The following is a 22,073-nucleotide window of genomic DNA, read 5'->3' as shown; positions in this document are numbered from 1 at the left end:
GCTTTAAGAAATAAACATATCCGTACGGCTCTCGTGCAGGCATATCTGTAGGATAAATCCCCTTAAATAGGATTCCTGGCTCAATAGGCAAAACACGTGTAATTTTGCTAGCTGTTGCTAAATTTCCCTCTACAGGCGTTGAATCATTTTGCATTCCCCAAAGCAGTGCATGACGAGCGGGCCAGTTGTCTGGCAGCCTGGAACGTGTTGAACGAGCTCCGTCGGTTTTCATGGAAAGTACTCTAGGTTGCCGCTTTGCAGCTGCTGTAGAAGTTGCGAAAGAAACAAATGGCATAGTTTCCAATCAGGCATTCTTCCTCCTGGGCCCGAGGAGAATAAGGAAATTAAAAAAAGATGAGGGAGAGGCCTCAGACATAAAGTGGAGACACTTGTCTCACGGCATGGGAGCGATGGGACAAAGACGTGCGCCGTCCGGGGGTTTAATTTATGTCCGGGAAGAAAAAGATCGGAAATTGACTGGACTCTATCGGGATTAAGTTTTAGAGAGAGAAGGGGTGGGCATTTGCTGCCATTTGTAGCATTTGCTGCTTTTCTCTGATAAATATTTTATGACCACTTGGTTTGATTTTCATGTTTTGTAATTGAAGGGTAGCTGACGTGCAATCCTGTGTGAGTTTCAGGTGCACAGCAGAGCGATTTGACGGAAACACTACAGACCGCTCACCACGATAAGCACGGTCACCACCTGTCACTCTCCAAAGTTATGCCAATAGAATCGACCGTATTCCCTGTAACTTACATATTTTATTCCTGGCACTTGGTACCTCTTTATCCCCTTCACCTTTTTTGCCCTTCTCCCCACCTCCCTTCTCTCTGGCAACCACCAGTTCTCTGTATTTGCGAGTCTACTTCAGTTTGGGTTGGTTTGTTTGTTCATTTGCTTTGGTTATTTGGTTCTATCTACAAGTGAAATCTTGTGGTATTTGCCTTTCTCTGACTTACTGCACTTAAACTAATGTCCTCTAGGTCCATCCATGTTGTGACAAATGGCGAGATTTCACTTTTTTTTTTTTTTTATGGTCGAGTAATATCCCATTGTGTATACATGGTACCATTTCTTTACCTGTTCATCTATTGGTGAAGCACTTAGAAGGTTCTATATCTTAGCTATTGTGAATAATGCGGCAATCAACATAAGGGTACATACATCTGTTGGGATTTGTGTTTTTTCCCCTTCGGGGAAATACTCAGGAGAAGACTTCCTGGGTCGCATGGTATTTCCATTTTTAATTTTTGGAAGAACTTCCATACTGTTCTCCGTAGCGGCTGCACAAATTTACCTTCTCACCAGCAGCGCATAAGGGCTTCCTTTTCTCCACATCCTCGCCCACGCTTGTTATTTCTTGTCTTTTTTGACGGTAACCATTCTGACAGGTGGAAGGTGACATCTCATTGTGGTTTTGATTCACATTTCCCCGATGATGAGTGATGTAGAGCATCTTTTCATTTGTTTGCTGGCCCTCTGGATGTCTTCTTTGGAAAAAAAAAATGTCTATTCAGGTCCTCTACCCGTTGTTTAATTGCATTTTTTTTTCTTTCTTTTTTTTTTTTGGTATGGAGTCGTAGGAGTTCTTTACATGTTTTGAATACTAACTCCTTATTGGATATGTCATTTGCGGTATCTTCTCTCATTCAGTAGGTTGTCTTTTTGTTTTGTTGATGGTTTCCTTTACCGGGTGAAAGCTTTTTAATTTGATGTAGTCCCTCCTGTTTATTTTTGCTTTTGTTTCCCTTGACTGAGGACACAGATCTAGGAAAGTATCGCTAAGGGCAATATCCAAGCGATTACTGCCTACATTGTTTTTAGGAGCTTTAGGGAATAACCGCTTTCTTTGGTGAGCTGTGCTAGATAACTGAGCATAGATAAAGATGGGAAATAGATTGGGTTACTTCTTGGCTTAATTAGTATAACAAATGCACATTGACTGAGGTTTCCATTTTGGTGCGTGTATGTCCTTAGTAAATATGCTGTGGTAGGATTCAGGGATGTAGGGTGTGGTTAAACATCTGCTTCATTAAAAGGGGTGACTAAGGGGTGCCTGGGTGGCTCAGTTGGTTAAGTGTCCGACTCTTGATTTTGGCTCAGGTTTGTGAGTTTGAGCCCCGCATCCAGCTCTACGCCGACAGCGTGGAGCCTGCTTGGGATTCCTTCTCCCCCTCTCTCTTTGCTCCTCCCTCCCACCCTCTCTCTCTCTCAATCAAAAATGAATAAACTTGGGGCGCCTGGGTGGCTCAGTCGGCTAAGCGTCCGACTTCAGCTCAGGTCACGATCTCACAGTTCGTGGGTTCGAGCCCCGCGTCGGGCTCTGTGCTGACAGCTCCAAACCTGCTTGGGATTCTCTCCCTCACTCTCTTTGTGCCTCCCTCACTCATGCACTCTCTCTCTCTCTCTCTCTCTCTCTCTCTCAAAAATAGATGAATACACTTTAAAAAGGGGTATGGCCAAGAAGTGTCACCCCTTTTTCTTCTTGAAACTCTTTTCTCTTGGCTGTGGATTTACTTCTCTTTCCCTGTACTCTGCCAGCTCAGTTTCCATCGCTGCCTTTGATTCTCCCTCTAACCCACCTCTAAGTAGTTACATCATCTAGGCTTTTACAACACCCTTCTCTTTTCACTCTATACTTTCTCTGGCAATGGCTTCATCCTCTTTCTTCCATTTGACTCCTAAATGCTGTGGTGTGTGGCCTAGCTCCAGACCTCTACATCAAACCAGCTGTGCCACACCACCTGCTCCAAACTGAATTCGTTAACCCTTTGAACTTGCCTTTAAAGTTGTTTCCTTGGTTAATTGCGACATCTGGAAGTCACTTCCGATTATTTTCTCTCTCGGGCCCCCGTGTCTGATCAGTTACAAAGTCCTGTTGGTGAATCTCTCATGACTTCCCTTCTCTGTCCCACTGCATCTAACCTATTTCAGAACCTTATTCTCTCTCTAGCAAGGTGCGCTGAAATAGCCTCCCGAGCAACCTTCACGTCTCTAGTCTCTGCTACCTACCCATTGCCACACCCCCAGAATAGACTCTTCCATTTTGCAGCCAACGTGATTATTCCAAAGCTTTTCACGGGGGCGCCTGGGTGGCTCCGTCACTTGAGCGTCCGACCTCGGCTCAGGTCATGATCTCGTGGTCCGTGAGTTCGAGCCCCATGTCGGGCTCTGTGCTGACAGCTCGGAGCCCGGAGCCTGCTTTGGATTCTGTGTCTCCCTCTCGCTCTGCTCCTCCCCCACTCACACTCTGTCTCTCTCTCTCTCTCAAAATAATAAATAATAGTAAAGCATGCAACTCTTGAACTTAGGAACATGAGTTCCAGACCCAGGTTGGGCCTAGAGCTTACTGAAAAGAATAAATAAAATAAAATAAAATTAAATTAAATTAAAATAAAATAAAAGGTGTGGTTCTGTACATGTCAGGTTTGGTGTAGAGAAAATAAATGTGCTAAAAAAAAGAATAAAAGTGTCAAAATAAGGAATATATAAAAACTATAAGTCTAGGGGCGCCTGGGTGTCTCAGTCGGCTAAGCGTCCGACTTCGGCTCAGGTCATGATCTCGCAGTCCGTGAGTTCGAGCCCCGCATCGGGCTCTGTGCTGACAGCTCGGAGCCTGGAGGCTGTTTCAGATTCTGTGTCTCCCTCTCTCTCTGACCCTCCCCCGTTCACGCACTGTCTCTCTCTGTCTCAAAAATAAATAAACGTTAAAAAGAATTAAAAATAGAAATGCCATACAATCCGGTAATCCCGTTACTGGGTATTTACCCAAAGAAGACAAAAACATTAGTACAAAAAGATATGTGAACCCTTATGTTTATTGCAGCATTATTTATAATAGCCAAGATATGGAAGCAACTTTAGTGTGGATGAATGGATAAAAAAAATTGTGTTATATAATATATATAATGGAATATTAACTCCACGAGAAAAAGGAGTGACATTTTGCCATTTGTGACAACATGGAGGGACCTAGAGGTTATTATGCTAAGTGAAATAAGCCTCTTATAACTTTTTTTTTAATGTTTATTTATTTTTGAGAGAGACAGAGACAGAATGTGAGTGGGGGTGGAGCAGAGAGAGAGGAAGACACAGAATTGGAAGCAGGCTCCAGGCTCCGAGCTGTCAGCACAGAGCCCGATGCGGGGCTCGAACTCACAAGCCGTGAGATCATGACCTGAGCCGAAGTCGGACGCTCAACCGACTGAGCCACCCAGGGGCCCCAAGGCTCTTAAAATTTTAATCAATACTGGGGCGCCTGGGTGGCGCAGTCGGTTAAGCGTCCGACTTCAGCCAGGTCACGATCTCGCGGTCCGTGAGTTCGAGCCCCGCGTCGGGCTCTGGGCTGATGGCTCGGAGCCTGGAGCCTGTTTCCGATTCTGTGTCTCCCTCTCTCTCTGCCCCTCCCCCGTTCATGCTCTGTCTCTCTCTGTCCCAAAAAATAAATAAAAAACGTTGAAAAAAAAAAAAATTTTAATCAATACTAAGTGAAATAAGGCTCTTGAAACTGTAATCCAGACAATGGAATATTACTCAGCCATAAAAAAAGAATGAAATCTTGCCGTTTGCAATGATGTGGGTGGAGCTAGAGAATATTATGTTCGGTGAAATAAGTCAGTTAGAGCAAGACAAATACCATATGATTTCACTGATATGGGGAATTTAAGAAACAAAACAAACGATTGTAAGGAAAAATAAGAGAGAGGCAAACCAAGAAATAGACTCTCAACTCTAGAGAACAAACGGTCGGTTATCAGAGGGGAGGTGGGTGGGGGGTGGGGGAAATAGGTGATGGGGATTAACGAGGGCGCTTGTGATGAGCACTGGGTGTTTGTAGAAGAGTTGAATCCCTAAATTGTACACCTAAAACTAATATTACACTGTATTCTAACTAACTGAAGTTTAAATAAAAGCTTAAAAAAATTTTTTTAAGCAATTCCACATCATCGTAGGACTGAAATCTCTGTTGCCTTAGTGTCTAGAGATCTCTCTCTGGTCTTGGCAGAGTCCCCCAGTTTCAGAACCACCAGTGGGGGATCAAATCTTTCTCATGTTGCTACCTCTCTGACCCTTCTTTTGTCATAGCATCTCTCTCTCTCTCTCTCACTTCAGCAGAGAAAAGGCCTCCTATTTTAAGGACTCACGTGATTAGATCGAGGCCACCCAGGTAATCCAGAATAATCTCTGCACTTTAAGGTCCATAATTTAATTGCATCTTGAAAATCCCTTTTGCCACATAACAGATCCCGGGGATTAGGACGTGAACATCTTTTGTGAGCCATTATTCTGCATACCGCATAATGAGAGGTGATTTGTGGGAGAAAGAATAAAGTATCGGGCTTGGTAGGTAACTAACGTACTAGTGTTTGGGGCGAGGCATGGTTCAGAATTATAAAAAAACGGGACGTAGAGCGTGGCGCTGTCGTGTCATGAGCTGACGGGCCTATATCTGCAGGATGTTGTCGTTTGAGACCATTTAAGGTTTCAGAGAGTCGTGTTTGAGATTATAGCAGGTGGCAATGTCCTGCTGACCGGTAGAAGGTGACCTTTGCTGGTGTATCCTATGACACTGATGGCCTTAAATTGAGTTCTGGATTTTCTCTAGTCTTAGTCTATGTGTCAAAGTTACATTTAACTATGAAGTAGACAAGATGATTTTTCGGGAGACTGGCTGCAAACCAGAGAAACATTTTTCTCTGCCGGAGACCCGGCCCTCAGCTGTGTGGTCTACAATCCAGATCCTATGTTGTCTGGGGTCTGAGTTTATTCTTTCTGTTCCATTTTCAGATCACAGCACTCTGTTTTCTTTTATCTCTATAACTTAAGTAATATCTTATCACATTATTGATGTGTTGAAAGAAATTTGGGGGCCCCTGGGTGGCTCAGTCAGTTAAGTGCCCGAGTTTGGCTCAGGTCCTGACCTCACGGTTCATGAGTTCAAGCCCCGCGTCGGGCTCTCTGCTATCCGTACGGAGCCCGCTTCGGATCTTCTGTCTCCCTCTCTCTCTCCACCCCTTCCCTGCTTGCGCTCATGCTGTCAAAAATAAATAAACATTGAGAAAACAAAAAGAGTTTTTGCCCTTATGAGTCGTGTTGCTGAAACTGGGGTCCAAACTTGCAACAGGATGCATGGTTCCTGAGCTTAGCAGCAAGGAAATGTTGGATGAGAAATTTCCCAAATGTTGCATCGGTTTCTGAGAGAGTTCCTGCCCTCCCCAAAGGGAGACATTTTTTTTTCTCTCTCTCTCTTCACCAATTGGATTTAACCTTTGATAATATGCTGGCTTCTTTGCTTCACTTCAGTTTGAACCTTGGGTTATATTTGTCCAAATAGTCCTCAGAAGGATCTAGCCTTTGTCCCTGAGTATCAAATTTCAAAGCTCTGAAAGTCCAGTACTGAATCCCTCGGTTCAGACGGGGATTAAATCTTCCCACGAGATTTATGGGTTATCTTCCCACAAGAAGGCTGAATTAAATGGCGTTGGCCCTGCGTAAGGAAGCAAGCAGATAGCCCCTTAAGCAAGAACCCCTCTTTTCTCGCTTCCCTTTCTATCCCAAGGCCCTGTGATTTGCTTTCTCCAGCCTATTCAACTTAAAGTTTTTCCTTTCTCCTTCGTTTAGCTCAGTCCTAGATTTAATCAGTGCCCTGGTCTAGCGGATTTCGCCTTCAAAATATACGGTAACTCTGTGACCTGATGGATATGTCAGCTCGATTGTGGTCATGACTTCACAATGTATATGCATATCAGAACATCAAGGTGTGCCCCTGAAATATACACGATGTTTATGTGTCGATTATACCTCCAACAAGCTGGGAAAATATTAAAGAAGTAAAGAAATAAATAGGGGCACCTGGGGGGGCTCAGTCAGTTGCACGTCCAACTTTGGCTCAGGTCACGATCTCATGGTTCGTGGGTTCAAGCCCCACGTCGGGCTCTGCGATGACGGTTCGGAGCCTGGAGCCTGCTTTGGATTCTGTGTCTCCCTCTCTCTCTGCCCCTCCCCTGCTCATGCTCTGTCTCTCTCTCAAAAATAAATAAAACATTTTTAAAAATTTAAAAATAGAAATAAATAAATAAAAACAAATAAATAAAACCACTTCTTACGACGTAAATCTCTTGCTTGAAACCATTCAGTGACTGCTGCCTTTCACTGACAGGGAGGATGAAATTCAAAAGTTCTTAATATAACTTAGAGTGCCGTTTATGTCCCGACTACACCTGCAGTACATTTCACACCAGAGTTATAGAGAACTGTCCGGAGATCCCCGCATACCTCATATACTTTTAGACCTCTAGTCTTTTTATTTCCTGTCTGTAGCGTCTTTCCGTATTCGACTGAACAATTCTTGATAGTGGGGTTTTTTTTTGAAGTTTATTTATTTATTCTTAGAGAGAGCATGAGCAGGGGAGGGGCAGAGAGAAGGGGAGACAGAGAGAATCCCAAGCAGGCTCCTTACTGTCAGCACGGAGCCCGCTGTGGAGCTTGATCTCAGGAAGGAACCGTGAGACCGTGACCTGAGCCGAAGTCAGGAGTCAGACGATTAACCGACTGAGCCACCCAAGCGCGCCCCTGAGAGTGTTTTAAGACTCAGTGAAGGTACTGCCACCAGCTAAATCTAGTATTGATTTTCCTCTTCTGAATTACTATAGTACCTGGTGCTTACCTTTATCCCCGTGCTTGAAATGCCACAGAATAACCGTTTACGTGACTATTTTTATTTTGAGAGAGAGAAAGAGCGTGTGTGCGAGCAGGGGAGAGGAGCAGAGGGCGAGAGAGAGAGAGAGAGAGAGAGGATCTTGAGCAGGCTCCATGCTCAGTGCGGAGCCTGGGGTGGGGCTCGATCCCACGAACCTGGGATCACGACCTGAGCCGAAATCAAGTCTGACGCTCAACTGACTGGGCCCCCAGGCCCCCCTACCTGAGTGTTTTCATCCTTGAAGGAAGGACGAATATCCTCCTCATCTCCATTTCTGCATAAAAGACTCCCTGAGATGTGTATACGTTTACTAAAATGTGTGAGAAATGGGTGAGTAATATAACGATTGCCTGTAGTGCAATTTTATCCACGCGAAAGGTCAAGTATATGACAAAAGGTGGCTGTGGAACTGGGGAAAGCCTTAGATGATAATAATGCCACTAGATGGAGGGTGCCAAACGCAACACTGTATTATGACAAGTGACTAATCAGAGCCGTGGCAATTTCAGGCAGATTCAATTATATATCGATGGATTCCAGTGACTCAAGGGATACCTTGGTTGTGAATTCATCCTTTTCTTTGAATATTCTGCATGCTGCCTCAAACGACCTCACCTAAGCAGCCCCCACAGCACGGCACGATGGCAGGCCAGAAGTCTGCTGCCATTGGGGCTGGGTTCCGTTAAACGCCAATAGAAGGTGATCCTAATTGATGATGGAGACTCCTGACATCGAGAACTGAGAACCTGAGCCATCAAACACCCATCATCGTACAGGACCCGAATCAGTTGGGCTGCGGTTGGCTTTTAGTGAAGGTTTTCCAATAATCTCATTTACGTCCACAGGAAGCCTTCTCTTCTGGGTCCGAAAATAGGATCGCTTGAAAGATGGCATATAATAACTAATAGACTAGGATCTCGAGAGAACCCGGCTCAGAATTCAATAACGTTTAGGGTGAATAAAATAAATCCGTATCTCTACCAGCATGTAGTGTCAATTCATTAATGGTAGACAGCATGATAATTATCGATAGCATTTCCGATCCTTTGTTTAGAGCCTGTGCAGCACAACAAAAAGTTAGGCTTTTAGGACAAGAAATGATCGTGAGTGATGACGCACTCTTCTGTACTTGGGACTGTACAGTCGCATCAAATGGATCATAAAGTCACAGCTGGTCTATTTTCCATCAGCACCCCGACCGCCTGCTTCTCAGATATGGGCAGCCTGTCAGAATGACTGAAATAATATGGTCATTTCTACCTCATTTCGTTTCCTATCAAGCAAGCATTTGTCTGTTTTCCCCATTGGTTCTAAAGCTAAGCCGTCAGCCTGTGGTGCTGTCGATGCGCTTCAGATATTGACTAAATATTGACTAAACACGCCCATCACGGAGGATTGGTGGGTATTGTCCTTATGCAAATTTTAGGCCCTTTCTAGGAGTCCTCAATTTCTCTTTCCTGGTTATTACAAGCACCTCCCAATAGGAAATGTTAAGCAAGTGACCTGTTACCTTTTCTGATTCTATGTCTCAAAGGAACCTTAAGAAGTTAGCACAGAAATTTATGTGCATCGTATAGCTACAGAGCTACAATAAAGGGCCTTTAGGTTTACTCTGATGTAACTGTGTATTTTTCTCTTCCCTCCATGAAATTATTACCTTAGAATAAAAAGTAGGGTTGGTTTGCATTACGGCAACCTGATTCTTGCCCGGATTTGTTCTCTCACCCTGAGGAACTAGAAAAAGTCGTTGAAACTCTGTGGTCTGTACTCATCTTTTTTTTTTTTTTTTTTTTTTTTTTTTTAATTTTGAGAGAGTGTGGGAGTGGGGGAGAGGGGCAGAGGGAGAAGGAGAGAATCTCGAGCAGCCTTCACGCCCAGCACGAAGCCTGACACGAGGCTCGGTCCCAGGACCCTGGGATCATGACCTGATCCGAAATCAAGAGTTGGACGCTTAACCAGACTGAGCCACCCAGGCACCCCTGTACTCATCTTTTAAAATGAAAAGTCTGGACTCTTATTATAAAACTCAATGAATATTTGTTGATACGAATGAATTTACGAATGAATCTAACGATGGTATGTAAAGTCCAATCTTTCCAGGATAATCTATGGTTGTCTAGTTAGTCCTCTGTCATTAACTTAATCAAACAGAAGCTAAAACTTGTTACAGATGTTATCAGAGGAATGCATGCATTAAGCATAAGTTGAACAAGTGAGACCCCCTAGATCTCTTCACCTCTGCTAATCTGTGATGCTCTCTACATACAAGACGCTGTTTTGGAGCGACTGTCAAGCTATTCTGGTCAAAACTGTAAAAAGAGAGCACTCAAATGACCTACAACATGAAAAAAAATTAGCCTCACAAATCATCACAGATAAAAAAGGTGAAAACATAACATGATAGGGGCGCCTGGGTGGCTCAGTCGGTTGAGCGTCCGACTTCGGCTCGGGTCATGATCTCACAGCTCGTGAGTTCGAGCCCCACGTCGGGCTCTGTGCTGTCGGCCCAGAGCCTGCTTCAGATCTTCTGTCCCCCTCTCTCTCTGCCCCTCCCCCGCTCACACTCATGCTCCTTCTCTCTCAAAATAAACATTAAAAAAAAGAAAAAATAACATGATACCACTTTTTGCCTAGCAGATTGGCAGAGTTGACAATAAAATAATAATATTCCATAGTGTCAAGGGTCTTTAGGGGAGTATAATTTGATCCAGATTTTTCTGTAAGTCCTTCACCTGTCTGGCTGCTTATATATATGTATATATGTGTATATGTATATGCATGTATATGTATATATGTATGTATATGCATATGTGTATATATGCATATATGCATATGTATGTATATATGTGTATATGTATATATGTGTATATATGTATGTATATGTATATATGTATATGTAAGTATATGCATATATGTGTATATGTGTGTACATGTATATATGTGTATATGTATGTATATGTATATGTGTATATGTATGCATATGAATATATCTGTGTATATGTATATATGTGTATATATGTATATGTATGTATATGTATATATGTGTGTATATGTATATATGTGTATATGTATGTACATGTATATATGTGTATATGTATATGCATGTACATATATATGTATATATGTATATGTATATATGTGTATATGTATATGTACGTATATGTATATATACATATATATTTTTAGTATCTATTTATTTTGAGAGAGAGAGAGAGAGAAAGCATGAGTGGGGAATGAGCAGAGAGAGACGGAGACAGAGAATCGCAAGCAGACTCCACCCTGTCAGCATAGACCCTGACGTGGGGCTCAAACCCATGAACGGCGAGATCATGACCCGAGCTGAAAACAAGAGTTGGACGCTCAACTGACTGAGCCACTCAGACGCCCCTGGCTGGCTGCTTCTTATGGTTCAGGTCTCAGCCTAGAAGATAATTCATCACACTTTCCTTGACCACATAAACAGATTCTCCTTCCACCTCCACTCCATACTATGCCTGCCAATCTTTCCCTTCGCAGCATGTACTGCCAATTTGTGTTTTTGCAGATGTATCAGTCAGGATTCTACAGAGAAAAATAACCAGTAGGAGACTGTGTGTGTGTGTGTGTGTGTGTATCCTCCAGGGGACAGGTACATATGTACACATATGTGTATATGACATACACATGTGTATGTATATATATTTAAGAATTTTATTTGAAGAAATTGGCTCACGTGATTGTGGGAGGCTGGCAAGTCTGAAATCTTTAGGGCCAGGCAGAAGGCTAGAAACTAGGCCAGAGTTGATGCTGTAGCCCTCCGGTGGAATTTCTCCTTCTCTGGGAACCTCGGTTTTGTTCTTAAGTTCTTCAACTGATTAGATGAGGCCCACCCGCATTATCAGGAATTATTCACTTTATTGAAAGTCAACTGATTATAGATGTGAAGCACATCTACAAACCACCTTCCAAACAACACCTGGATTAATGTTTGATTAAATAACGGACTACTGGGGCATCTGGGTAGCTTAAGTGTCTGACTCCAGGTTTCAGCTCAAGTCATGATCTTATGGTTCGTGAGTTTGAGCCCTGCATGGGGCTAATGTGCTGACAGTGCAGATCCTGCTTGGGATTCTCTCTTTCTCCCTCTCTCTCTGTTCCTCCCCTGCTTGTGCTCTCTCTCTCTCTCTCTCTCTCTCTCTCAAAATAAAGAAATAAACAAAAATAACATACTACTATGGCCTATTCACGTTGACACATAACATTAACCATCACAACAGGTTTGTTGATTCTCCTACTAGATGATAAGCTCTATAAAAGGACAGGGACCTTGGCTTTTCTGGTCACCTCTAGCACAGTGACAGTCACACAGTGTATGTTCAGTTAATATCGTAGTTGCTTCAATATTTGCTGATGCAATAAATGAATGCATGAAGAAAAATTTAAAAAATAAATAAATGCCTGACATCTGATCACTCCGGAAGCATCCCATGGTTTGGTAGCCAAATGGTACCTCTTTTATCATGACCATTTTCAGTGCATGGTCAGTTGGGTAGAACCATAAAGAAGGGCTAGAAAGTTTGGTGGTTTTTCAAAGTGTTATTAAAACATGGCCGCCTGGGGGGCTAAGTTAGGCCGTGATCTCGCGGTCCGTGGGTTCGAGCCCCGCGTCGGGCTCTGCGCTGCCAGCTTGGAGCCTGGAGCCTGTTTCAGAGTCTGTGTCTCCCTCTCTCTCTGCCCCTCCCCTGCTCGCTCACGCTCTCTCCCTCACAAATAAATAAATAAACATTTTTGAAAAATTTAAAGATTTGAAGATGTATTTTAAAGCTGTAATTATTTAAACATTGATGTTTTGGAGCAGAAATAGGCAAACGCCAAAAGGGACACACTAGGGCCCTGAAGTATGTCCACGTGTGTAAGAAAACTTAGGAGATGTGAGATGTGACGTTATAAATCTGTGGAAAGGAACGCCACTTTGTCATGATGTTTTATCTATCTTAGGCACTGCCGCATTCGGTTTGATAGTGTGTTGTTTAAAGACTTTTGCATCTATGTTCACGAGGATATTTTCTGTAATTTGCCTTTTTTTTTTTCCATGCAAATTGGCTGCCAGGTTTTGGTATTAAGGTTATGCTGGCGTATAAAATGAATCGCGATTATTTCTTCTTTTTCTGTGCTCCGGAAAATTTGTGAAATATTAGAATTCTGTGCTTCTTCCAAGTCTGGTAACACCTTCTCATAAAACTATACCAGGTTTAGGGTTTTTTTTTTTTTTTCCTTGTGTGGAAGGCTTTTAAATAACTTATTTTATTTCTTTAGCTGGAGTACAGGAATATTCAGCAATATTTTTTTTTCTTGAATCAGCGAAGCAAGTTCAAGAAAAGTTTTCCGGGTGTTTGTCTATTTTAGCTGGGTTTTCAAACGTTATCGGCATAGCATATTCTTAATTATCATCTTGCTGTTTATTCCAGCTTTGTTGAGATACGATGGACATATAACACTGTGCAAGCTTAAGGTGTATGTGTTGATTCGATACACGTATATATTGCCCGACACGGGGCTTGATCCCACGACTCTGGGATCATGACCTGAGCCGAAATCAAGAGTCGGACGCTCAACCGACTGAGCCACCCAGTTGCCCCATATTTTATCTTTTATGAAAACTGTGATAATACTAGAAAGTAAACAAAGGCCCTGAAATGGAAGACAGATTTTCAAGGATCACATAAGTGGCAGTGGGGCTAGAACGCTACTAAAGAGGAGAGAGTGGGGGGGCGCCTGGGTGGCTCAGTCAGTTGAGCGTCTGACTTTCGATTCCTGCTCAGGTCATGATCCCAGGGCCGTGGGGTCGAGCACCGTGTCAGGCTCCGTGCTTGGCGTGAGGCTGCTTGGGATTCCCTCTCTCTCCCTCTGCCCCTCTCCCACTCACGCTGCCTTTCTCTCTGTCTCCAAAAAAAGGAGAGAGTGCCCGGGAGATGTGGTTTCCGAGGAAGATAATTGCCAGTCCGTGTGGTCTTGAGGGCATGGTAAGAAGTTTATGTTTAGTTTGAGTCGTAGAAAAATGTTTGGCCAAAGGAACTATGAATAAAAGAGTGGAAGAAATCTCGCCCACCCTGTTGGTGGGGGGCACCTCACTTTCACTCCCTGCCATTCCCTTGCTTGCTTTGTCTTTGCCAGGCAATGAGCATTAAAGCTGTGCATGCAGAAACATTTTGCCTTCTACCTTATAATTTTTTAACGTTTATTTATGTTTGAGAGAGAGAGACAGAGTACGAGCAGGGGAGGAGGGGCAGGGAGAGTGGGAGACACGGAATCCAAAGCAGGCTCCAGGCTCTGAGCTGTCAGCACAGAGCCCGACGCGGGGCTCGAACTCACGGACCTGTGAGATCATGACCTGGGCCAGAGTCAGTCGCTTAACTAACTGAGCCACCCAGGTGCCCCGCCTTCTACCTTATATCCGTAGAGCCTAATACATATGAAAACAAAGGAATGAGCGAGTGGAATGAATGAATCAATCAATAGTAAGAAATACAGCCTCAGGGATCAAATGCCCTGAGTCTGAATCTCAAATCTGTTCTTCACTGTTGTATGACTTTGTACTGGTTAATCTAATTTTCTCAAATTGTCTTCCTCATCTGAAGAGTGGGAATAATAACAGTGCCCACCTCACAGGTTATTTTAAGTGTGAAATTGGAGAGCGCATGTGAAAATGTCTAATATGTTGTCGGACGTAGTAAGTGCTCCAAAGATGCCTTATTATTAAGCGCACAGCATGTTATTGCTACAAATGGGGGGCAGAGACAAGTGGGATGGGACGGGGAGTGTGAATGGGATGGTCAATAAAGGCTTTACTCAAGAGTTGGCGTCAGAGCTGAGTTGTAAGGGGTTAAAAAGAGCTTGCTGGGTAGGAGGAGGTTGGGGGGGGGGGGGGGGGGGAATTTAGGACACGACACGTCTGAAAGCGCGGAGGAATGAAAGTGGTGTGATGTGTCACTGGCCAGAGGGTACAGATACACGCGGCAGGAGATAAAACGAGAGGAAGACATTTTCTTGAAATCACGAGGAGCCTTTGATTCTGTCAAAGTACGGAGCTAAAACCTCACCCTGAGAGCAACAGGGCGCCCGTAGAAGTGTATGAGGAGGGAGTCACCTGATGCAGTTTTGAGAAGGACTGCTGTTCCAGGGAGTATCCTTTGGTCAGTGGTAGGCCCAGACGACCTTGTGAGTTCCACGAAGTCGAAGTTCTCCTAACTTGCCCCCGCCTCTTATCACCGTCTTCCCAGACGCGAATAGCGTTGCCCGTGTGTCCTTAGGTCCATCAAGTCCGATTTCCCCGATCAGGATAGATGTCCTCATTACATGAGCGTTGGCACCCAATACGTTCGTTCCGTCAACAGCCATGGCATCAGCTCCAGGAGACAGAGACAAAGTATGACCTCATGCCTGTTACGTTTCCGGAACATCATACAGTACCTGCCGTATTAAATAGTCGGTGAGTGTTCATAGTCTGTTCGGTGAATGGAGGGGTCAACGGCAGGCAATACTCTTTTTCTTTTTCATTTTATTTATTTTTAGAGCGAGCACGAGTGGGGGAGAAGAACAGAGGGAGAGGGAGAGAATCTTAAGCAGGCTCCGTGCTCAGCGCGGAGCCCGACGTAGGGCTCAATCCCACGGCCTGGGGATCGTGACCTGAGCCGAAACGAAGAGTCAGACGTTCAGCCAACTGAGCCACCCAGGTGCCCCCAGCAGGAAACACTCTTAATGCCTTTGGGGGTGGGGGGACAATGAAATGTATGATTAAGAGGTGAATTGGGGGGCGCCTGGGTGGCTCGGTCGGTTGGGCGGCCGACTTCGGCTCAGGTCATGATCTCACGGTCCATGAGTTCGAGCCCCGCGTCGGGCTCTGGGCTGACAGCTCAGAGCCTGGAGCCTGTTTCGGATTCTGTGTCTCCCTCTCCCTCTGCCCCTCCCCTGTTCATGCTCTGTCTCTCTCTGTCTCAAAAATAAAATAAACGTTAAAAAAAAAAATTAAAAAAAAAAAAAGAGGTGAATTGGTCTGTGTGGTGATGACAAAAATTTCACACTAGCGTATCATCACTTAGGCCATCGTGGATTCATTTTCTTAGCAAGTGTGCCTTGGGTTTCAGCAAAAGAAGAGATGATTTCCCAAGTATCTCTTGGCCTGTGTTGTCCTGGAGGACCAAGCTAGTGTCCTCTATAAGGTCCAAATTGCCTCGTAGCCTCCCTCAGGCCTCAGTCACTCTGGGCTTCGTGTTCCGGCAAAGTTATTTTCTGACTACGGTGGGTCCCGTTCCACATCTGTGCATAGAGTGGTTTCAAGACACATTTGGAACTAGGCTATTGACAGCTTAGGAGTTGGTACTTTATTACAACGTCTGTACAATGGCTGTCGTAAAAAGGACCGTCCGACGTTAGAATGGAAATAGCTACTAACATTCCGTGCTTGTGCAGAGATCAGAGTGGTCAGATGTTAGGGGAGGATTATGGTTGGCTACAGAGGATTACGGTTATTCTACAGAGCTCACTTAGGAGTGATGGTCTGGTGCTGGAAGGATTCGCTTTGCGAATAGCCCGTTGTCCTTGAGCAAGCGTGTATCACTTTGGGGAAGGGGAAGGGGAAGGGCAATGCCACCTTGCCTTTGCTGAAATGGATCATTGATACGGATAGTTGGGGAGAGGGTAGGGAGGAAAGAGTTGCAGGAAGGAAGGGGACGTTTGAGTTATGTGGGGAAGCTGAACAGTTGTTTTTTTTAACGTAACGAATACAATAGCCGTGAGAAGTCATCTTCTGCGGTCGTAGGATCCTGGTATCCCTTGGCACAGAGTTAAGTGTGTTATGTTGGCCTCAGCCTCTTCAGCTGTACAGTCCTTTCCAGATCCAATATTCTGTAATTCCATGGTGGAAATGCTGCTGCGGCAAATTGCAGACTGCCTGGCTCAAGTGACAGATCGGCTGGTGGCTTGGAACTTGTCGATCAACACAACTTATTTGCATAAGTGAAACCTCATTATAGTGTCTCGGATGGACAGCTCCATAACTGACCCAAAAGATGGGGAGATTGATTGCTCCTTTTTTGGAGGCAACGTGTTTACAGTGGGTGACTTCGTATATACATGAGCAGAGCGAAAGTTCATTTTGAGTGAATGTCCCAGGACGCAATGGTTTAAAACAGCAGGACAATTGGCTTAATGCGCCCAAAGCAGAGATGAAATGGGATGCGTAAGACCTCAGCCCTGCCACTTCTCCTCTCATAAGGAGAAGGAGAGGAACGATTTCAAGGTGTCCTCTGTGGAGGGGTATTCCAGAAAAAACTAGATAGCCACTACCACTGTCTGCTCCTAACAGAATGCACATTGAAAGCCAGTGAAATCAGATTGAAATGAGCAACAACCCATACTCGAGGATAAAGTAAAAGAAGGGGCACATTGTGGAACGGTGGGGGGCGTCGTGGCTAGGGAGAGGGACTCACCACTTGCCTTAGTAATGACGGCGACAGCAAGGGATTAGATGAGTGTACACGTATCCGCCTGCGGGCATTTTTAGCAATAGCCGGTGGGAATCGCCTTTTCGTTTCCCACCGTCTCCTTTGACTGGGTCCCTGCTCGGTTTGGGGCCGTATGAAGAACCCGGAGGACGCAGGACCTTCAGGTGGTGGGAGAATGCAAGCAAAAGTAGCTGCCACTTACATACGTGTACTTCTTTGTTCGTTCGTTGAACCAAGGTTTGTGCTGAGCCTTTTTTTTTGGAGTAATCTCTACACCCCCAACATGGGACTCGAACTTACACCCCCAAGATCAAGAGTTGCACGCTCCACCGACTGAGCCAGCCAGGCGCCCCAGCCCCATTTATTTCGTTAGTTTATTTATTTATTTATTTATTTTGAGAGGGCAACGGCACGGGCAGGGGAGGGGGGGCGGAGAGAGGGAAAGAGAAAGAGTCCCAAGCAGGCTCCCCGCTGGCCACACAGAACCCAACGCGGGGTTTGAACTCGCGAACTGTGAGATCATGACCTGAGCCGAAACCGAGAGCCAGACGCTTAACCAGCTGAACCCCCAGAGCGCCGCCACCCCCCTCCCGGCCCCATTTCTTGTAAAGCTTCTCTTCTAGATAATAATAAAAAATATACAAGTACATATACGCATCGATAATAATAAAAAATCTATAAGTATGTATATGCAAACTGGGATATGTTATAAAAGGGCATTTTAACAAGGTCCTGGAAGTGGGAGGAAGAGCGAGTCAGGGGAAATTTTTCTGCAGAAGTGACATCTGAACTGAGATTTGACTGATGAACGGGGTTCACCTGGGCACAGGCTGGGTTAAAATGTACGAGGCAGTAGAAACAACACGCGCAGGGAGCGCCGGGCACATGCGAAAAATCAAAAGAGGGCTGCTCGGGCGAAAAGCAGGTGAGAGAGTCTTACGTCTTTCCAAGCGCCCAGCTTGACTCAGGAAATGAAGGGAAAGTCAAACTGGATGAACTAAATGGGCCGGAAGGATGGATGAGAAACGGATGGATGAGAATCAAGAATCCCAGGTGAACTCAAGACTGCAGACAGGATCGAGGTGGAAATCAGGTGAACGTTGCCAGGTTTTCTGGCTCGAAATGGGGCAGCGGGGTGGGCGAGCCTTGTTTGATGGGTTTTGAAAGGCAGGGTCGGCCCTGGGCCCTGCTGTTGCCGCTGTGCTGACTAAGGTAAAGGCCATGAAGCGCTATTTTAGCCTTCTGCAACTAGGGAGGAACCAAGGGGATTTGGGACGCCTTGCAGTCCTTTCAGTGGGTGCAGTTTAGATTGCTGAACTAATGGCAAAAACACGGAAAAGCTCGGCTTTCCCCGAGGCATCGAGGAAACAGCAGTGACTCTAAGGGGCCAGAAAGACTTCCGTCGTCCATCAGCAAGGAGCAGAGAGCATAGACGGCTGGCTCTCGATGAAGGCTCACGCGCTGAGCGACTTTCACTTTGATCTCGATTCTACGATGGCCGGTTGTTGTCGTTGTTTTTCAGTTTCCGACTTGGAGTGATTTATTCTTATTTATCGACTTCTTTTATTATGGCAAAATTTACATGACATAGAATTTATGGTTTTAATCATCTTTTTAGGTTTATTTATCTTGAGAGAGAGGGCAAGGGCAGGGGAGGGGCAGGGAGAGAGGGAGTGAGAGATTCCCAAGCGGGCTCCTGGCTGACAGGTGCAGAGCCCAACGCGGGACTCGAACCCACGAACCGTGAGATCATGACTTGAACCAAAATCAACAGTCAGATGCTAACCCACCGAGCAAGCCAGGCGCCGCTGATTTTAATCATTCTTAAGTGTAGAGTTCAGTGGCGTTAAACACATTCGCTCTGTTGTGCGGCCATCACCACCATCCAGCCTCAGAATATTTTTATCATCCGGTCGTAATAATCTTTCCCCATTAAGTAATAACTCCTCATTCGCCCCGACCCACAGTGTCTGGTAATTTATGAATTTATTTCTTCATAAATTTGGCTATGCTGGGTACCGCATCTAAGTGGGATCATACAATATTTGTCCCTTTATGTCTAGCTCATTTCACTTAGCAGAATGCCTTCAGGGGTCATCCAGGTGGCAGCGTGTGTCAGAACGGCCTTCCTTTAAAAATTTTCTTTTAATATTTATTTATTTTCGGGAGACAGAGAGACAGGGCGCAAGCAGGGGAGGGGCAGAGAGAGAGGGAGACACAGATTCCGAAGCAGGCTCCGGGCTCCGAGCGGTCAGCACAGAGCCCGACGCGGGGCTCGAACCCACGAAGCGTGGGATCGTGACCTGGGCTGCAGTCGGACGCCTAACCGACTGAGCCACCCAGGCACCCCGAGAATGTCCAAAACATATCTGTTCAGCAGTCGATAGACACCTGGTTTCTTTTTACCTTTCGGCATTGCGAATATCGCTGACGTGAGCACGGGGGCGCTGACATCCATTTGAACGTCTGCCTTAAATGACTTTGTGTATAAACTCAGAAATAGCGTTGCCATATCATACGATAAGTCAGGGTTTGATTTTTTTTTTGAGTAACTGCCATACTGTTTTCCATAGCGGTGGCACCGTTTTCGTTTCCCTCGGCAAGGCACAAGAGTCCAGTTTCCCCACAGCCTACCCAACACTTGTGTTTTCTGCTTGTTTATTTGTTTGTACGAATAGCCACCCTGATGCGCGTGAAGTGCTACCTCCTTGTGGTTTTTTTTTTGTTTTCAAAGTTTTTATTTATTGATTTTGAGAGGGGCGGAGGGGCAGAGGGAGAGGGAGAGAAAATCCCAAGCGGGCTCAGCGCTGCCAGCACGGACCCCCCCCCCCCCCCCCCCCCCCACGGGGCTCAAACCCACAGACTGTGAGATCGTGACCTGAGCCTGAATCAAGAGTCTCAACAGACGGAGCCACCCAGGCGCCCCTCGTTGTGGGTTTCATTTGCGTTCCCCTAATGATTAGTGATGTTGATTTGCATTCCTCTAATGATTAATCATTTACGCGATTATTGGCCATTTGCATATATTTGGAGAAATGTCCATTGAAGTTCTTTGCCCATTTAAAATTTTTTTCTTGGGGCACCTGGGTGGCTTGGTCGGTTAGGCGTCCGACTTCGGCTCAGGTCATGATCTCACGGTCCGTGGGTTCGTGCCCCGCGTCGGGCTCTGTGCTGACCGCTCAGAGCCTGGAGTCTGTTTCGGATTCTGTGTCTCCCTCTCTCTCTGCCCCTCCCCTGTTCATTCTCTGTCTCTCTCTGTCTCAAAAATAAATAAAACGTTAAAAAAAAAATAAAAAAAATAAAATTTTTTTCTTTCCTTGAGTTGTATGAGTTCTTTATATATTCTGGATATTAATTCCCTATCAGATAATATGATTTGCAAATAGGTTCTCTTATTCGGTGCGTTCCTTCCTCACTCTCTCAATAATGTCCTTTAATGCATGAAAGTTTCCATTTGATGAACTCCAATTTATCTATTTTTGTTGCTGTTGTTGTTGTGTTATCTGGGCTTTTAGTGTCACGTCCAAGAAAGGATTGCCAAGTTTCATATCATGAATCTATTCCCCTATGTTTCCTTCTTTTAAAAAAAATTGTTTTTTAATGCTCATTCATTTTTGAGAGAGAGAGAGAGAGAGACAGAGCACAAGCTGGGGAGGGGCAGAAAAAGGGGGAGACACAGAATCCGAAGCAGGCTCCAGGCTCTGAGCTGTCAGCGCAGAGCCCAATGCGGGGCTCGAACTCATGAACCGCGAGAACATGACCTGAGCCGAAGTCGGACGCTTCACTGAGCCACCCAGGCGCCCCTTGTCTCTTGTACTTAATCTTCACTGCCGCTTGCTGCAATACAGACTTTTCTCCACTCCTGCCTGAACTATGGCAGCAACCTCTTACGTGGTCTCTTTGACATCAGTCTCTCCCCCTCCAATATATCATCACGCTGTCAACAGTTATCTTCCTATAACATGAATATATTACGTCTAACAAAGCCAGGGATATCAGATGGGAAAGCAGGCGGCAAGTGTTCATGCTAAGTCCTTCATTCCCTCTCTCTAGTTGTATCCTCCTAACACATCCTCCTAACGTTCCCCTATTGGGAAGACATAGGAACCGGAGGGATGCGAAATGATTTTTGAGGGTATTAGAGTTACGAAGACAAAGCCATGAAACGTTAATCTCGTGATCTCCTTTGGTGCTCATAGCTTCGACTTTGAAGTCCGCTAGGAACTTTCCTAATCGGTAAATGGCCAACCAGGTGCCAACCTGGCTCTGGCTGAGGCGGCCAAGGCCGTGAAGCCAAGGTCACACAGTAGAGGGAAAGCCTTCTCCGGTTAAGTCCAAGCTTCTCAACTACTTTGGGTTCCTGAATACCTGCCGGGTGAAGTCTACATTGTTAGCTACACATCCAAGGCCCTTCATAATCTTTCTCCTACCAAACTCTCCAGCCTGACCCGCTCACGCCCCCTCGCATGTGCTCTGACCGCAGCAGATGTCTCACTGTTGTCTGAAGAGTTCACGCCCTTTTGCAACCCCGAGCCTTCGCCCGTCCTGTCTATTCTCTCTGCCCATAATGCACTTCTGCTCTTCTGTCCATACCCACAAGATATGAGCCCTAAGTCACCACCTCCCCAGGTCTTCCAGGTATATTATATTTCATACATATATTATGGCCTTTATCAAATGCGTGTTTCCCTTCCTCTTAAGTATGAGTTTCTTTTTTTTTTTTAATTAATTTTTTAAAAAATGTTTCTTGGTTTTTGAGACAGAGAGAGAGAGAAACAGAGCATGGGCGGGGAAGGGGCAGAGAGAGGGAGACGCAGCATCCGAGGCAGGCTATAGGCTTCGAGAGGTCAGCACAGAGCCCAACGCGGGGCTCGAACTCACGAACCGT

Source organism: Panthera uncia, chromosome X (assembly GCF_023721935.1).
Source record: "Panthera uncia isolate 11264 chromosome X, Puncia_PCG_1.0, whole genome shotgun sequence".
Classification (NCBI taxonomy): domain Eukaryota; kingdom Metazoa; phylum Chordata; class Mammalia; order Carnivora; family Felidae; genus Panthera; species Panthera uncia.
The sequence above is the reverse complement of the archived record's forward strand: the minus strand, read 5'-3'. Positions refer to the sequence as shown.